Source organism: Urocitellus parryii, chromosome 7, assembly GCF_045843805.1.
Source record: "Urocitellus parryii isolate mUroPar1 chromosome 7, mUroPar1.hap1, whole genome shotgun sequence".
Taxonomy (NCBI): domain Eukaryota; kingdom Metazoa; phylum Chordata; class Mammalia; order Rodentia; family Sciuridae; genus Urocitellus; species Urocitellus parryii.
Window position 1 is genome coordinate 86,464,503 of NC_135537.1, and position 14,284 is coordinate 86,478,786.

The 14,284-nt window shown below is 46.1% G+C and overlaps 1 pseudogene; it reads left to right on the forward strand.

The window, feature by feature from the left end:
- Positions 1-2,680: 2,680 nt before the first annotated feature.
- On the forward strand, positions 2,681-3,606 carry LOC144256012 (olfactory receptor 2T33-like; annotated as a pseudogene).
- Positions 3,607-14,284: the final 10,678 nt, after the last annotated feature.

A 14,284-nucleotide genomic window follows, 5' to 3' on the forward strand; every position in this document is an offset into this window, starting at 1 on the left:
CACAGGGGCAGGTGAGCTGGGCCGGGAGCCCGTGCTGGGGTCCGAGGCTGGGCTTTGCCACTGGGGGTCAGAGGTGCTCTTGTGAGGTCTCCTCTTCCTCTCTCTCTCACTCTCTCTCTCTCTCTCTGGTTTCCTATTAGGCAGCTGGTTGGCCCTGAGGGAGTTTGAGCAGAAAAATTATCTCCCAAATTGGGACAGTTTTGCAAGGAAGAGGGGACTGCGGGTGAAGTGTGAGACACTGGGGGCTGTAGGTGCAAACCTAGCCTCCCCAGCCTTCCATCCTCCAGGGAAAATGGCAGCCCTGGTCATGATGAGGTGGAGGCATTTCCCTCACTGTCCCCTCTGCTTGGATGCTCTCCTGCCTTTGTCTCCAAGAACCCCATGTTCTCCCAGTGTTAGCTTCTGGGGCCACCCTCTGTTTCCCAAAATCTGTGACCATCACTGACTGGACACCGTGTCCCAGGCATGCTGTTTCCAACCACACGGGCCCGTGGCCTCCTGTCTTTCCTTAGTCCTCTTCAAGTGCTCAGCGGCCACCTGTACCCAGGGAGTTCTGTACTGGATTCTGCACACATTTCCACCATCAAAGAAAAATTTATGGGCAGCACAGCTCTAGAGGGATACAGGCTGACTCTCCCCTGGTTGTAAGTTCAGTCGGGGAGGAGCAGAGACCTCATCATTTAGCCTGCCGTGGGTTGCAAAACATGTTTTTGGAATGAGGGACAACAGATCAGCTCGGGGGAGCTGTACAGGAATAAGCAAAGTGTGTTGCCCACAGCCAGTGGGGCACTAGTGACCCTCGAGAAGGAGGGAACTCTGACACACCAAGCAGCACCCATACACCCGAGTCAAGGTCATGGACAGCAGGTAGAGCAAACAGACAAGGACAGGAGTGACTTCCTACAGGTGCACTTCCTAGAGTCACCGATTTATGGAGGGAGAGAGAATGGAGGCTGCTAGTGGCCTGGGAGAAGAACAGGGAGTTCTCTCTAATGGTGCAGGGTTTCATTTGGGGGAGATGAAAAGAGTTTTCAAGGTAGACACTGGTGAGAGTTGTATCCATATGTGAATATACTTAATGTCACTGTGTCACTGTTCTCTTAAAGATGTTTAATACAGTGCAAAAAATTAAAGGAACTTGCCCAACATCCTGGAGTTACTGAATTACATAATGATTTCTAAACAGGTCTAAAGCTTAGCCCGTCTTTAACACTGAGAAGTTGGACTAGGGGAGAATGGGTTGGGGTTTCCTCCAGGCTTGGGAAGCCAGTGAGAGCCATGGCCTGGGTTTTCATGTGGTCACCAGGCACACAGATCATGCTTCAGAGATTCGGGGGTGTGCAGAGCACAGAGGTTGGTAGGTGAAAACATATTTGACAAAGCAGAATGTCCACAGGGTGGAGCAATCCAAGGCAGGATGCTCTCCAGGCACGACTAGCATTTGGACTTAGGGTGGATCTTGGCACTCCGTAAGAGCTGCACACCTTCTGCCATGTGAGTATGATGAAGCAGACAGATCCCTGAGGACAGACTAGTAGCCATATCTGTCCAGTTCTGGGTTTCTTCATCCAGTTCTAGCAGGGGGAGATCAAAGACAAAAATTGACTTAAAGATTTTGATTCTATGGGGAATGAGGAAGAAATTAATGTTTCTGCACACTTTTGCAATAAAGAACCAGATTTTTCCTTACCCAGTAAATAGTGCATCCTTAAATCAATACAAAGCACTGTTGAAGGATGAATGAGAGAGTGCATTGATCAATAGAGCTCCCCACTAACTAACAAACTCAAATAACACTGATTATCTTAAGTTTGAAACTGTGGAAGTGACTAAGGTACTACCAACTTTACATGAAGTTATGCTTCTGTCTGCAGATGCTGTCTTCTTAACCTTCTAGATCTGAGAAGGTAAGCCCTCCAGTTTTAGAAAGGGCTTTCCAGATTCAGTCAGCGTCAGGGAAAACTCATGATTTGGGTAGTTTAACCAAGTTTCATGTGTTTTAGATTTGGAATCTTCATTATTAAGTACACCATTTTTTGAAAGTAAGATATTGACAAATAATCTCTAAGAGTATTGATCATGAAGGACACCACTAAAAGCATCAATATGAATGACACATGTACACCATTTCCTGCTCACCTATTTATTTGGGCACCAAGTAACTAAAAAGCCTCTCTTGCATGTCAGTTGCAACTTCTCAGGAATTATGATTTGGTATGCCAATTAACACTCAACATATGAGGCATTTATCATGTGAAACTTCAAAATGACAAAAGAAAACCCTTTCAGTTAATTTTATCTTGATTTAAACATGTTTAAAAAGTAGATGAAGCAGGGCGCAGTGGCACATGCTGGTAAACCCAGCAGCTTAGGAGACTGAGAATTGCAGGTGATAAGCCAACCTTAGCAATGGTGAGGCACTAAGGAACTCAGTGAGACCCTGTTTCAAAATAAAATACAAAATAGGGCTGGGGATATGGCTCAGTGGCCAAGCACCCCTGAGTTCAATCCCCAGCACCAAAAATAAAAATAAGAAGAAAAATGAGAGGCGAAAGATTTGAAATAGGTTTAATTATTACACATGTGATTATTTAAAAGGATATAAATAACAAGGGGCATTTAAAAAATTAATCTCTCTCCTATGTTTCCACTGACAGTGTCTCTTCTGTTGTTTGAAATCATGGAAAATGAGAACACCAGTTTTGTCTTCATTCTCCTAGGTCTCTTGGGTCACTCCAGAGCCCAACAGTTTCTCTTTGGGATGGTTCTGACAATAGCTTTCATGGCTCTAGTGGGAAATGCCCTCATCATTCTCCTGATTCAACAGGACCTCTGACTCCACACACCCATGTACTTCCTCCTGAGCCAACTGTCCCTCATGGATGCCATGCTGGTTTCCACCACTGTGCCCAAAATGGCTGCTGACTCCTTGACTTGAATCAAGTCCATCTTCCCTGCTGGCTGTGGCTTGCTGATCTTCTTCCTTCTCACTCTGGGTGGTGGGGAGTGCTTCCTCTTAGCAGCCATGTCCTATGACCACTATGTGGCCATATGCCACCCACTGTGCTATCCCATGCTCATGAGCTGGCCACTGTGTCTGAGGATGAGCATGGGGTCCTGGTTCCTTGGAGCATCTGAGGGGCTGATGCAGGCAGTTGTTGCCCTGAGATTCCCGTTTTGCAGCAGGCGAGAGAGACCATTTCTTCTGTGAGGCCCCTACGCTGGTGCGCTTGGCTTGTGCTGACACATCTGTCTTTGAGGATGTCATGTACTTCTACTGTGTGTTGATGCTCCTGGTGCCCTTCTGCCTCATCCTGACCTCCTACAGTCTCATCCTGGCTGCTGTCCTCCACATGCGCTCCACAGAAGCCCGCAAGAAGGCCTTTGCCACCTGCTCTTCACACGTGGCTGTGGTGTGGGCTCTTTTATGGAGCAGCCATTTTTATCTACATGAGACCCAAATCCTACAGGTCAGCTCACCATGATAAGGTGGTGTCAGCCTTCTATAGCATCCTCACCCCTATGCTGAAACCCCTCATCTACTGCCTGAGGAACAGCGAGGTCAAGGGGGCCCTGAAAAAGTGTGTGGCCAGTGTGTGCCCTTGACATTTTATTAATAATACACTAAGTTGTCCCAGCTTTTTGTGATTGGGCAGAGTGACTGGTGGGATTTTTAGAGTGGTAATTACAGGGACCCCTACTTATGAATGGGAGAGAGGATCCACATTGCCCAGGAGAAACCTGGAATCCACTTATGTTCTCTTTGAAAACATTGTTGACCTTAGCTGAACACTGAGTGCTGTGGCCATAACTTTTGAAACTTGAGGTTCAAGAGTAAAAGAGCACGCTTTTCTTTTTCCTTCTTTGCAGTTTCACATTTATATTTATGCTTAGCAAAGATCTCTGCAACCTCTGCCTATAATTCTTTTCTTTTCTCATTAAGTGGAGAGGTTCATCTTTTCAGGTCAGACTGGAGCATTGCTGTGCCAGATTCTATATTTATGCATTATTCATTTCTGGATTTTTAAATTTTAGGTTTTCAGTTTGTAGTTGATTGCAGGTAAATGAGTCTCTGGTGCACAAAACCAGAAATAAGGGAGAACTACTGGATTCCCTTGGATCTGTATATCTGCCCCCCACATTTTACTTATCAATAAGCCTGCATGTTTTAATGAACTTTTACTCAAAAAGTGAATTCACTATTCCAGCAATTTTGGGATTATTATCTATGTTTCAACTGAGGTATACTTTTTAAGAAGTATGGTGCTCACAACCCAGCCTTTTCTTTCAAGTAATTTCAATAAATACAAGCCTAATAGTCTACACTGTTATAAAGAAAGGCTACATTCACCAGCCGCCCAAGTCCCTCCACCACCAGTGAAGCACCCTCAAGAACGACCATGGATCTTCTGTTTATCCCATCATTTAGTTTGGCCTGTTCTATTTTTGTCCTTGGAACCCCATGATGAATAGTCCTACATCCTGTGTTTTTCTCTCAGTTCAAAGATTCCTCTGCAACTCTGCTCTCACCAGTTCTTCACCCCGTTTAATTCCTACAGGTCTTCTATTGTCTAAAATGCCACAATGTGTTACCCCATGTGTTTTGGAGGATGACTGGACTATGTTCAGTTTGGATCTGTGGAAACTAAAGCTCATTTGTGGGATCAAAAGTTGTTGTTGTTGTTGTTGTTTTTAATTACTATTATTTAGGTAGATGGATGGTGAACTTTTTCTTGACTTGTTTGCTGAAACAGAATGTTAATATGACATTTCCACCACCACAGTGCTCAAGATTCTTTTGCATCCACTGTTATCAGACTTTTTTTAGAACTTCTAGTGAGTGTGTTGGTAACTTATTTTGTTTTTAGCTTGGCTTCCCCTAATGGCTGGGAAAGTTCTATATTTTTGTATTATTTTACTGTCTGATTTTTTTTAAAATTTTGTTAACTGGATGTTTTTATTTTTGGAAAGAAATAATAAAGCATGTAGTCTCCCCAATGAGCCAAACTTGGTAGTTCATTCATAGATCATAAATGACATTTGAAATGCTATATAAAATTTAGTATAAAAGAAAAAAATAAAATTATATATTCAGTTGTTTGTTATGTATTTTCATACACTCACTTTAATTCAATGGCTGAAGATGAACTGTTTTTACTAATTGTGTATTTGTGTAATGTATCTTCATCCTCTTTCAATTTACTTGAAATAATAAAACTTACATGTTTGGTTATACTATGCATTTTGTTTTGTTCAGTATTTTTATGTTGTGCTAGGGATAGAACCCAATGCCTCATGCATCTTAGGCAAGCACTCTACCACTGTACCACAACCCCAGCCCTAGAGTAAACCCTTTAACACAGTCTTCCATTTCCATTGGAAGAATGATGACACTGAGAATCTGAATTTTTATAGAATATTTTATGATAGATTATAAAGTAGTAGATTAAAATGATAAAAGTAGAATTTCAAAAATGATGTTTCAGGTGGTCAGACTATATGTTTTATCTTTAACTGGTGAATTTTTATAAACCTATAATAATTTTCAGGGAAGACATGTGGCAAGCTTGCAAAGCTCTTAATTTTAAAATAAAATAATTAAACATATTTATGTGTTGTAAAAATGTCTAGATATTATTTGTATAAAAGCCAAAGGAAAAAGTAATTAGTACAAATTCAACTCCAAGACAATAAAAATAAAATACTCAGAGATAAACTATTTTGTTTTTTACTTTGACTTATTTTGTTCTCATCTGAATTACTTCTTTCACAACTTTTTGTTTTCTTGAGTAACATTTTTAGACCAAATTTTGTTTTCCATTTTAAAATAACATATTTTAGAGCAAGTTATTTCTAAGACACTCTATCCTCTGTAACTTTCAGATATTTCTTGACACATGGATATTGCTAAAGTACAGGCCAACAGAGTGGATTGCATTCCCAGGAAAGAGAGAATTCATTTGCAAGTGGGGGGTGGAGGGTGAAGGGGTGGGGGGTGGTGGCAGCTGGGGAAGACAAGAACAAGTTGAGCACCTGTACTCTAAACATCCAAACTCCAAACCCTGACGGTCTCTAACTCCAAGCAACAAATGGAAAATCCCAGCCAGGCAGGGTGGTGCACACCTGTAATCCCAGAGGCTTGGGAGGCTGAGTTAGGAGGATTGCAAGTTCAAGGGAGCCTCAGCAACGTATCAAGGGTCTAGCAATTCAGCAGGACTCTGTCTCAAAATAAAAAAAAATAAAACAGGCTGGGGTGTGGCTCAGTGGTAAAGTGCCCTGAGTTCAATACCAGTACAATAATAATAACAATAAAGTTGCAGGATAAAATTCTAAAAATCCAGGCCTGGTGGCATACAGCTGAAGTTCCAACTATGTGGAAGGATGGGGCAGAAGTATTGCTTGAGCCCACAAGTTCAAAACCAGCTTGGGCAAGACAGAGGCCTCATCTCAAAAAAACAAACAAAAAAACAAACAAAAAACAAAATAAGTTACTGTACAAAACAACCTTGAGTAATGCATACAAGGATGTATCAAATGCAAATGAATTTTGTGTTTACCCTTGGGTCTCAGCCCCAGGATATTCAAAATTTTAAAAATACTAAGTCTAAAACACTTCTAGTTTCAAGCATTTCAGATTCTCCACACTCAGGAGAAGGGAAAAACTGGCCCATTAACCTAGGTCTCTCCAACCCTAGAGCCAAATTCTTTACCACAGGCAATGAAGCCATATCCTGTTCTGGGAATTACAGCTTGTTAATATGCCCAACTTTTATGCTTTTAGCTAAAAATACAATGAGTCAGGCACAGTACTACACACCTGAATCTCATGGACTCCAGAGGTTGATATAACAGGATCACAAGTTCAAGGTCACCCTCAGCAACTTGGAAAGATCCTGTCTCAAAATAAAAAATAAAAAGAGACTGGGGCCAGGCACAGTGGCACACACCTGTAATCCCAGCGGCTTGGGAGACTGAGGCAGGAGAATCAAAGCCAGCCTCACCACAAGAAAGGTGCCAACCAACTCAGTGAGACCTTGTCTCTAAATAAAATACAAAACAGGGCTGGGGATGCGGCTCAGTGATAATGCACCCCTGGGTTCAATCCCCAGTACCAAAAAAAGGGTGGTATAGCTCAGTGGTAGAGCACCTCTGGTTCCATCCCTATTATTGCAAACACACGTGCACACACACATGCACATGCACACACACACAAATCAATCTATTTTTAAATCTTTTTTAAAATATTTTGTTTTATACAGCATTTTGATCTTTCTTTTTCGTTTTCTTTTTTTTTTATATAGCAGTTTTCAAGACTGATCTGGGTTCTAATTTGTTTCTGCCTTAAATAACTGCCTAACCTTTCAGAACCACAGTTTCCTCATCAGTGAAACAAGTATTTAAAAAAAGGCCAATATCAAAGGCCACTGTGTTATAAATGAGAAACTGTTGGCTCAGAGCCTGAACCTGCAGGTCCTAAATACACATTTGTTTCTTCCTCCAAGGACAGGTAGTGAGTCACACAAACATGGTGATTTAAATTCGGGCTCTCAAGTACAAGGTATGCATGACCTGGAAATGCCTTGGAGGCACCCACACAGGCAGGCTCCCTGCTGATACCCAGATACCCCAGGGGATGGGAAGCCTAGAGTGAGAGCCTGTGCCCAAGTTCTCTCCATCCCTTCCAGCTTCCTCTGGTTGCTGTAACAAACTACCACAAATTTAGTGGCTAAAAATAATGCATATGTGGGCTGGGCACAGCTCAGTGGTAGAGGGCTCGCCCAGAATGCCTGAAGTCCTGGGTTCCATCCTCAGCACCACTAAAGGAAAAAAATAAATAAAGCAAAGCAAATATATTGTGGCTTCTATTACAGTTCCAGAGAGTAATACTCCAAAATGGGTCTCACTGGGCTAACGCCAGGTGTCAACAGGCTCTGCTCCTTCCAGGGAGAACTGGCTTCATGGCCTCCCCACAGGCATGGCCTCCCCAGAGACCTGGCCTCCCGGCCTCCTGGCTGCTCCTTCCTTTCCAGGAAGCAGCACAGTACCACCTCATCTTCCTGATGCCCTCCTAGTTCTGTCTCTGACTCTTCAAGATCCTGAGATTGCAATGGGCTCACAGGGACAATCCAGGATTGTTCTCCATCTCAAGGTCATGAACTTCCTCTCATCTGAAAGGTCCCTCTGCCCCTACTCTAAATCAGGTGAACCAAAGCTAGGAAATGACTCCAATCCCCACTGCACACAAGCTGTGACCTCCCAAGGTTAACACTAACACTTAACACTCTTAAATCCGTGTGTTAAAAGACTTAGGCCTGCTGGGCATGGTGGTGCACATCTGTAATCCCAGCAGCTCAGGAGGCTGAGGCAGGGGGATCTCAAGGTTGAGGCTAGCCTCAGCAACTTAGCCAGGCTGTAAGCAACTCAGTGAGATATTGTCTCTAAATAAAATATAAAAAGGGCTGGGGATGTGGCTCAGTAGTTATGCACCCCTAAATTCAATCCCTAGTATAAAAAAAATTAAAAAGAGAAAGATGAAGACTTGATTCCACTAACCAGCATATTTCTGGTCTGCTAAAAAGCAGTTGGTGGAGGAGAGAAGGGCCTCCTGAGTGAGGTGGTCATTCAGGCTGTGGGTGCAGATGCCCTCGCCAACAGGGGAGGAGGTCCAGGACCAAATCATGGGCAACTGCTTCGTGTAGGAACCAACCGAGGGTGGTGGGGCAGGAGCACCCACAGTGCTGGTGGGGAAGACACAGAGGACAAGACACAGGATCTCAACGACTCAGGGCAGACCAGGGGAATGAAAGCACATGCCCACCAGCCCACAAGGCTTGGAATGTTCTCTGCAGCGTTATTAACAAAGCCCGGAGCTCAAGACCTTCTCAACATCCATCAAGGCCAGTGGATGAACCAAAGTGGCAAATCCTCACAATGGAACTCTAGTAAGCAGTAAAAAGGGACTTCAGTAACATTCTACTAAGTGAAAGAAGCCAGACGAAGTAAGGTTCCATTTATATCAACTTCCAGAAAGGGCAAACGTGTGGAAAAGAAAGCAGTCAGCTGTTGCCTGGAACTTACAAGAGGAATTAATGGGGACTTAGGGGTCAAGGAAATGTTCACAAAGTGGATTGCATGACTCTGTGGATTAATTTTTAAAAGAAAATCAATGAACCATAGCCTTACAACAGGTATATTTTATGTTATGTTAAAGTACACCTCAATAAAGCTGTTTTTTAAAAAGCCTAGTGAAAGAATATGTATCCAGATGAGCAGCTCTTCCTACTTCATCTGCCAGACTTGCTCATCTCCCAAGTGCAAGTACATTAAACATCAAAGCATCCCTGCCTGACCTGGCCACAAAACCTGGAATTATCATGGCCAGGTGAAGTGGTGGGTTGGCCGGAGCTCACTGCACCTCCCAGGTAGCACAGGGCTTCCACATGCCTGGAGGAAATACTTGATATAGTTATTTATTTTCCTAAATTTGGTAAGAAAAGAACAATGAAGTTGTGACATTTCTGAATTTTCTATCATCAAAGGCAGGCCCTCCTCTTAACAAAGAATCCTGGAGATCCCCAAAGGCAAACCACACACACACACACACACACACACACACACACACACACACATAATTATTACTACCAGCCCCAGTAAATACCTAAGGCAAATTAAACATCACTGTTCCAAACTCTACATGCACCAAGGGTCAAAGTGAGCCTGCCATTGTACAATTTACTCCCACTGAACAGATGAAAGACCCAGACCCAAAGAGATGAAGCAGGCTTCCCAAGATCACCCTGCTAGTAAGGAGCAGAGCCTGGACTGGAACCCAGCTCCTTGAATCCCGAGTCCAGGCACCTGACACCCAGTCCCTGGTGTTCCATCTAGAGGGACTCCACACCATCAGAAGCAAAGGTCGCAGTGTCATAAAATGCTTCCCAGCAGAGTGGCACAAGCGCCTAGTTTCCCAACTCAGCCATTTCGACAGTCCTCGGTCCCCAGATGCAGAACCTTTCTCATGGGAGGAAAGAACCTTGGGGCCAGAGGCCTCAGCAAACAGGCAAATCTTGGGAAGTGTTAGTAACACTGTCCCCTGGGACATAATGGCACCTTTTTTCTGACTTTTCACCTAAATCCCAACCTACAGCATTTTCTATCTTTTGGTTTGGGTACTAGGGATTGAACCCAGGGCACCTTGCCACTGAGCCACATCCCCAGCCCTTTCTTTTTTTTTTCTTTTGTTTTTGAGACAGGCTCTTGCTTAATTGCTAGGGAAGCCTTAGACTTGCGATGCTGTTGCCTCAGCCTTCCAAGCATGGGCCACTGCTGCCAGCCTCCCCATAGCTTTATTATGAGGGACATCAGGCAAAATGAGTAGATTGGATCCACATTTATGCCCCCCTCACTGATTATCTCTGTGATCATTTGAACATTTAATATCATTACATCTTTGTCTACAAAATGAAGAAACTAGAAACTGACCTCAAAAACATGTTATTTTGGTGGGGATGGACACAGGCCGTTCATCTCAACTGCCCAGCAGAGGCTGACTATCTGGCAGGAGTCTCTACTTCATTTAGCACACCCTCCCATCCCCACAGTTGCATTCAGGAAGCCTTTGTTCCCAAGGTATCCCAAACACCAGAATTCCCACATTGACATTGCTACTCTCCAATAAATGCAGATTATAACTGAATTGGGGGTATATATCTGTGTAGTGCAGGCCTAGCATGCTCCAGGCCCTGGCTTTAATCCCCTAGCTCTACCTCCCCAACATAAAAAAAGGCAAATGCATAGCACTCCAGATACATAAGTGGAATCTGAATCTAGATCACTGTTTAGAAAATAAATCAGTTCTTGGGCTGGGGTTGTAGATCAGTGGTAAAGCACTTGCCTAGTATGTGTGAAGCACTGAGTTTGATTCTCAGCACCACATATAAAACAAATAAATCAATAAAGTCCATCAATAACTAATAAAAATATTTTAAGAAAAAAGAAATTAAATCAATTCCCCCCCCCCCCAAAAAAAAATCAGTTCCCAAACTGGTGAACTCTAAAATGGATATTACCCTCCATTCCAATCCCAACTAGAAATCTTACTTTTTAAAATACAAAATTATGTACAGCACAACCTCCAGACCTCCACATGAACAGTGCATATTTCTATTATCAATTAAGAATAATTCCTTGTGGGGCTGAGGTTGTGGCTCAGAGGTACAGTGCTCACCTAATATGCTTGGGGCATTGGGTTCGATCCTCAGCTACCATATAAAAATAAAGATGTTGTGTCCACCTTGGTACAGAGGCAGTTTTTTCCACCCAATTCTTTTCAACCAGTTTATTGAATCCACAGCAACAGAGGGCCAACTGTTAGAAGGGGGTCTGGGATGGGCCTTAAGTTCACCAGGAAATTGCACAGTTACAGCACCCACACCTGTTGGGTAGGTGGAATCACTTGGCACAGATCCTGAACTTGATAGGCGGTTCGTAATTGTTCATGACACAGCTTTAGAGTCTATTTATTATTTTAAGTCATTGAAAGATTTACTGCGGGTGGGCTATGCATGTTCCAGGCCCAGGCTTCAATCCCTACCACTACCAAAAAAAAAGGGGGGGGGGACAATGCATAACACTCCAGATACATGATTTGAATCTGAGTCCACATCACTGTTTAAAAAATATATCAGTTCCAAAAATAAAAAATAAAAAAATCAATTCCAAAACTGGCAATTCCAGGCCTGGAGCGCAAGTGAATGTAAAAATTAAAATATAGAACTGGGGCTAGGGATGGAGTTCAGCAAAAGAAAGTTCGCCTCGCAGGCAGGAGGTCTTCGGTTTGATCCCCAGCACCACAAAAATCCCAAGGGAAAAAAACACAGAACAGCAGCCGCTTCTGTGGCATGCACCTGCACCCCTGGTGCAGCCCTTAACCTCAAGCTTGTTTTTTCAGTATAACTTCAGCCAGGTGTTCTCACCGGAAGACTTAGGAAAGCCAGGGGCGAGGGGTCCCCATCCGGCCACGGGTAACAGAACATACACACGTGTATATGATCATACATGTAATTCATACTCGTGTATATGTATATTATGTATTTCTATATTTTTAAAAATTCCACTGACACGGAGGGAAGTCACCCGTCCCACCGCACTTCTGCATCTGGGTTCCAAGCTACTGACGCTGCAAGAAGCGGCTGCCACAGATAAGTCCCAAAGAGGGCGGGTCCTAAGGCCGCAGGCCCCGCCCCACTGCGTTCTCAGCCGTCAGTGGGCATCTCCAGGTCCCACCCCCCAGGAACTCTGGTGCTTCTGGGCGAAGCCAGGGAATCTGCATTTTCATGAGCTCCCCCAGTCCTCATTCCCAGGTGCGTCTGCTCCAGGCGATGCCACAGCCCCTCAAAACCTCAACAGGTCACCTGCATCCACTGCACGGGAAAGCGGCAAGACACAAGTAGCAACCCGTGCTCTAAGGAAGGGAAAACCCATCATTCAGGGATGGCTTCAGAGAGTCCCTTTCCACCTCTCGGCCCGCCTCTTCCACACCTAAACTGCCCTCAGTCCGCCGCTGCGGGAAGGGTACAGCATTGGCAAATCCTGTCCCTACCAGGGGACTCTTTCCCCCAAACTGGGGAGGGTTGCAGGACAGTGTCCTCAATCCGCCAGCAGGAGCCCCTCCCACCGTGTTGCAGCTGCCAGTTCCAGCCCACCTAAGGTCGGGAGGCAGGTGGTTTCCGCTCAACCTCTACTGACTGCGACCTGGAGGCGCTGATGGGGGACCCCTCGAGAAGGCCGCGCCCTCCCCCCATAAGGCAGCATATCTGCGCTAGAGAGGAATGTTCCGCGAGCACAGCAAGTTTTCCTCCAGACCAAATCGAGATTACAACTGCAGGAGTGATCTCGAAACAATAAAATGAGGAAAAGGCACGGAGGATTCTAATTCCGCATGCCTGTAAACAGCCTTGGGCGGGCGGGTTTCCCAGGGTTTCCAGAGGAAGGTGGGCGAGGGAGCGAGGCAGGCAGGCTCTCTGGCCCAAAGGGACGGACTCAAGCTGGGGTGGCTTCAGAGGGTCCCTTTCCACCGCCTGGGCCGGCCAGGCCGCAGCTCATGGCCCCCGACGCGGCGAGCAGCCAACCTGTCAGGCCCAGCCAGCCGGAGCGCTGGCACCCAGGCTCCCAGGCGCGCACGAACAAAGGAGGGGCTGCCCGCTGGGCCCACTCACCCGGGGCGGGGCCTGCTGTCCATCCGCTTCTTCTGGCGCACCGGCTGCAGCGGGATGGTGTGGGTCAGGATGGTGGCGCCGCCCGCCTAGGCCGCCAGGTCCCCCCGCGCCGCTGGGCCGCCGCCGCCAGCGCCACGCAGCCCCGGGGGAGGAGGCGGCAGCAGCGGGCGGGCTGGGCCCGCAGCGAAGGGGCGAGATCTCGAGAGCCCGGCCATGCGCGGAGCCGCCTGCGCGGCCTGACCGACGGACACGGGCGCATCGTGAGCCCGAGCTCTGCTCTGTGCCCGCCTGCTCCGCGCCGCAACTGCCAAGGGGGCGGCCGGGGTGTGTCCGCGCCGCCTTGGCAGCCGCAGTGTCCCCGCCCCCGGCCGGCGTAGTGCGCCCACCCGGCCACGCGCCCCCCGGCCACGCCCCGCTATACTCGCGTGGGCCTTGCAGTGGCACCCCCAGCACCTACCCACCATCCAGCCCTGCTCAAGGCCTACCCAGCGATCACAGTCATACCCGCACCTTTCCACACTCACCTCATCACAGGCACAGTCATGTTCACACATGCACACATCCTGCCACGGCTCAACCCCCAGCAACACCCCATATCCTCAATTATGCGTATTGCACACGTAGGCACAACCAACCACATATCACCCCCTTTTGGTCACCCTAGTCTGTACACCTTACATCTCACACATGTGTGCCCCCAAGAATCATAATCACATGGGGACATACACCTTGGCACACTTAGCTTTTCAGACTCCCTCACCCTTTATTCACCCTGTCTGGATCCACACCCTCACTCTCCACTTATACTCCTGGAATTCACAACCGCACACACTGCCTCATTCATCGGAGCACCCTCACACTACCTGGCACACTCTATTCCCACATTCACTCCACCAACCATCTCTTTGGACTTACACATGTGCCCCACACTCAGTCCTCAGACATGGAGTCAGGCTCTACCATGTGTCCTGTGATTCACAGTCACACCCAACCCCTTCCACATCCACATTTGCACCCACATAATGTCTACGACCCACAAAATTTCCAAAGGCCTGATAAAGTTTTGT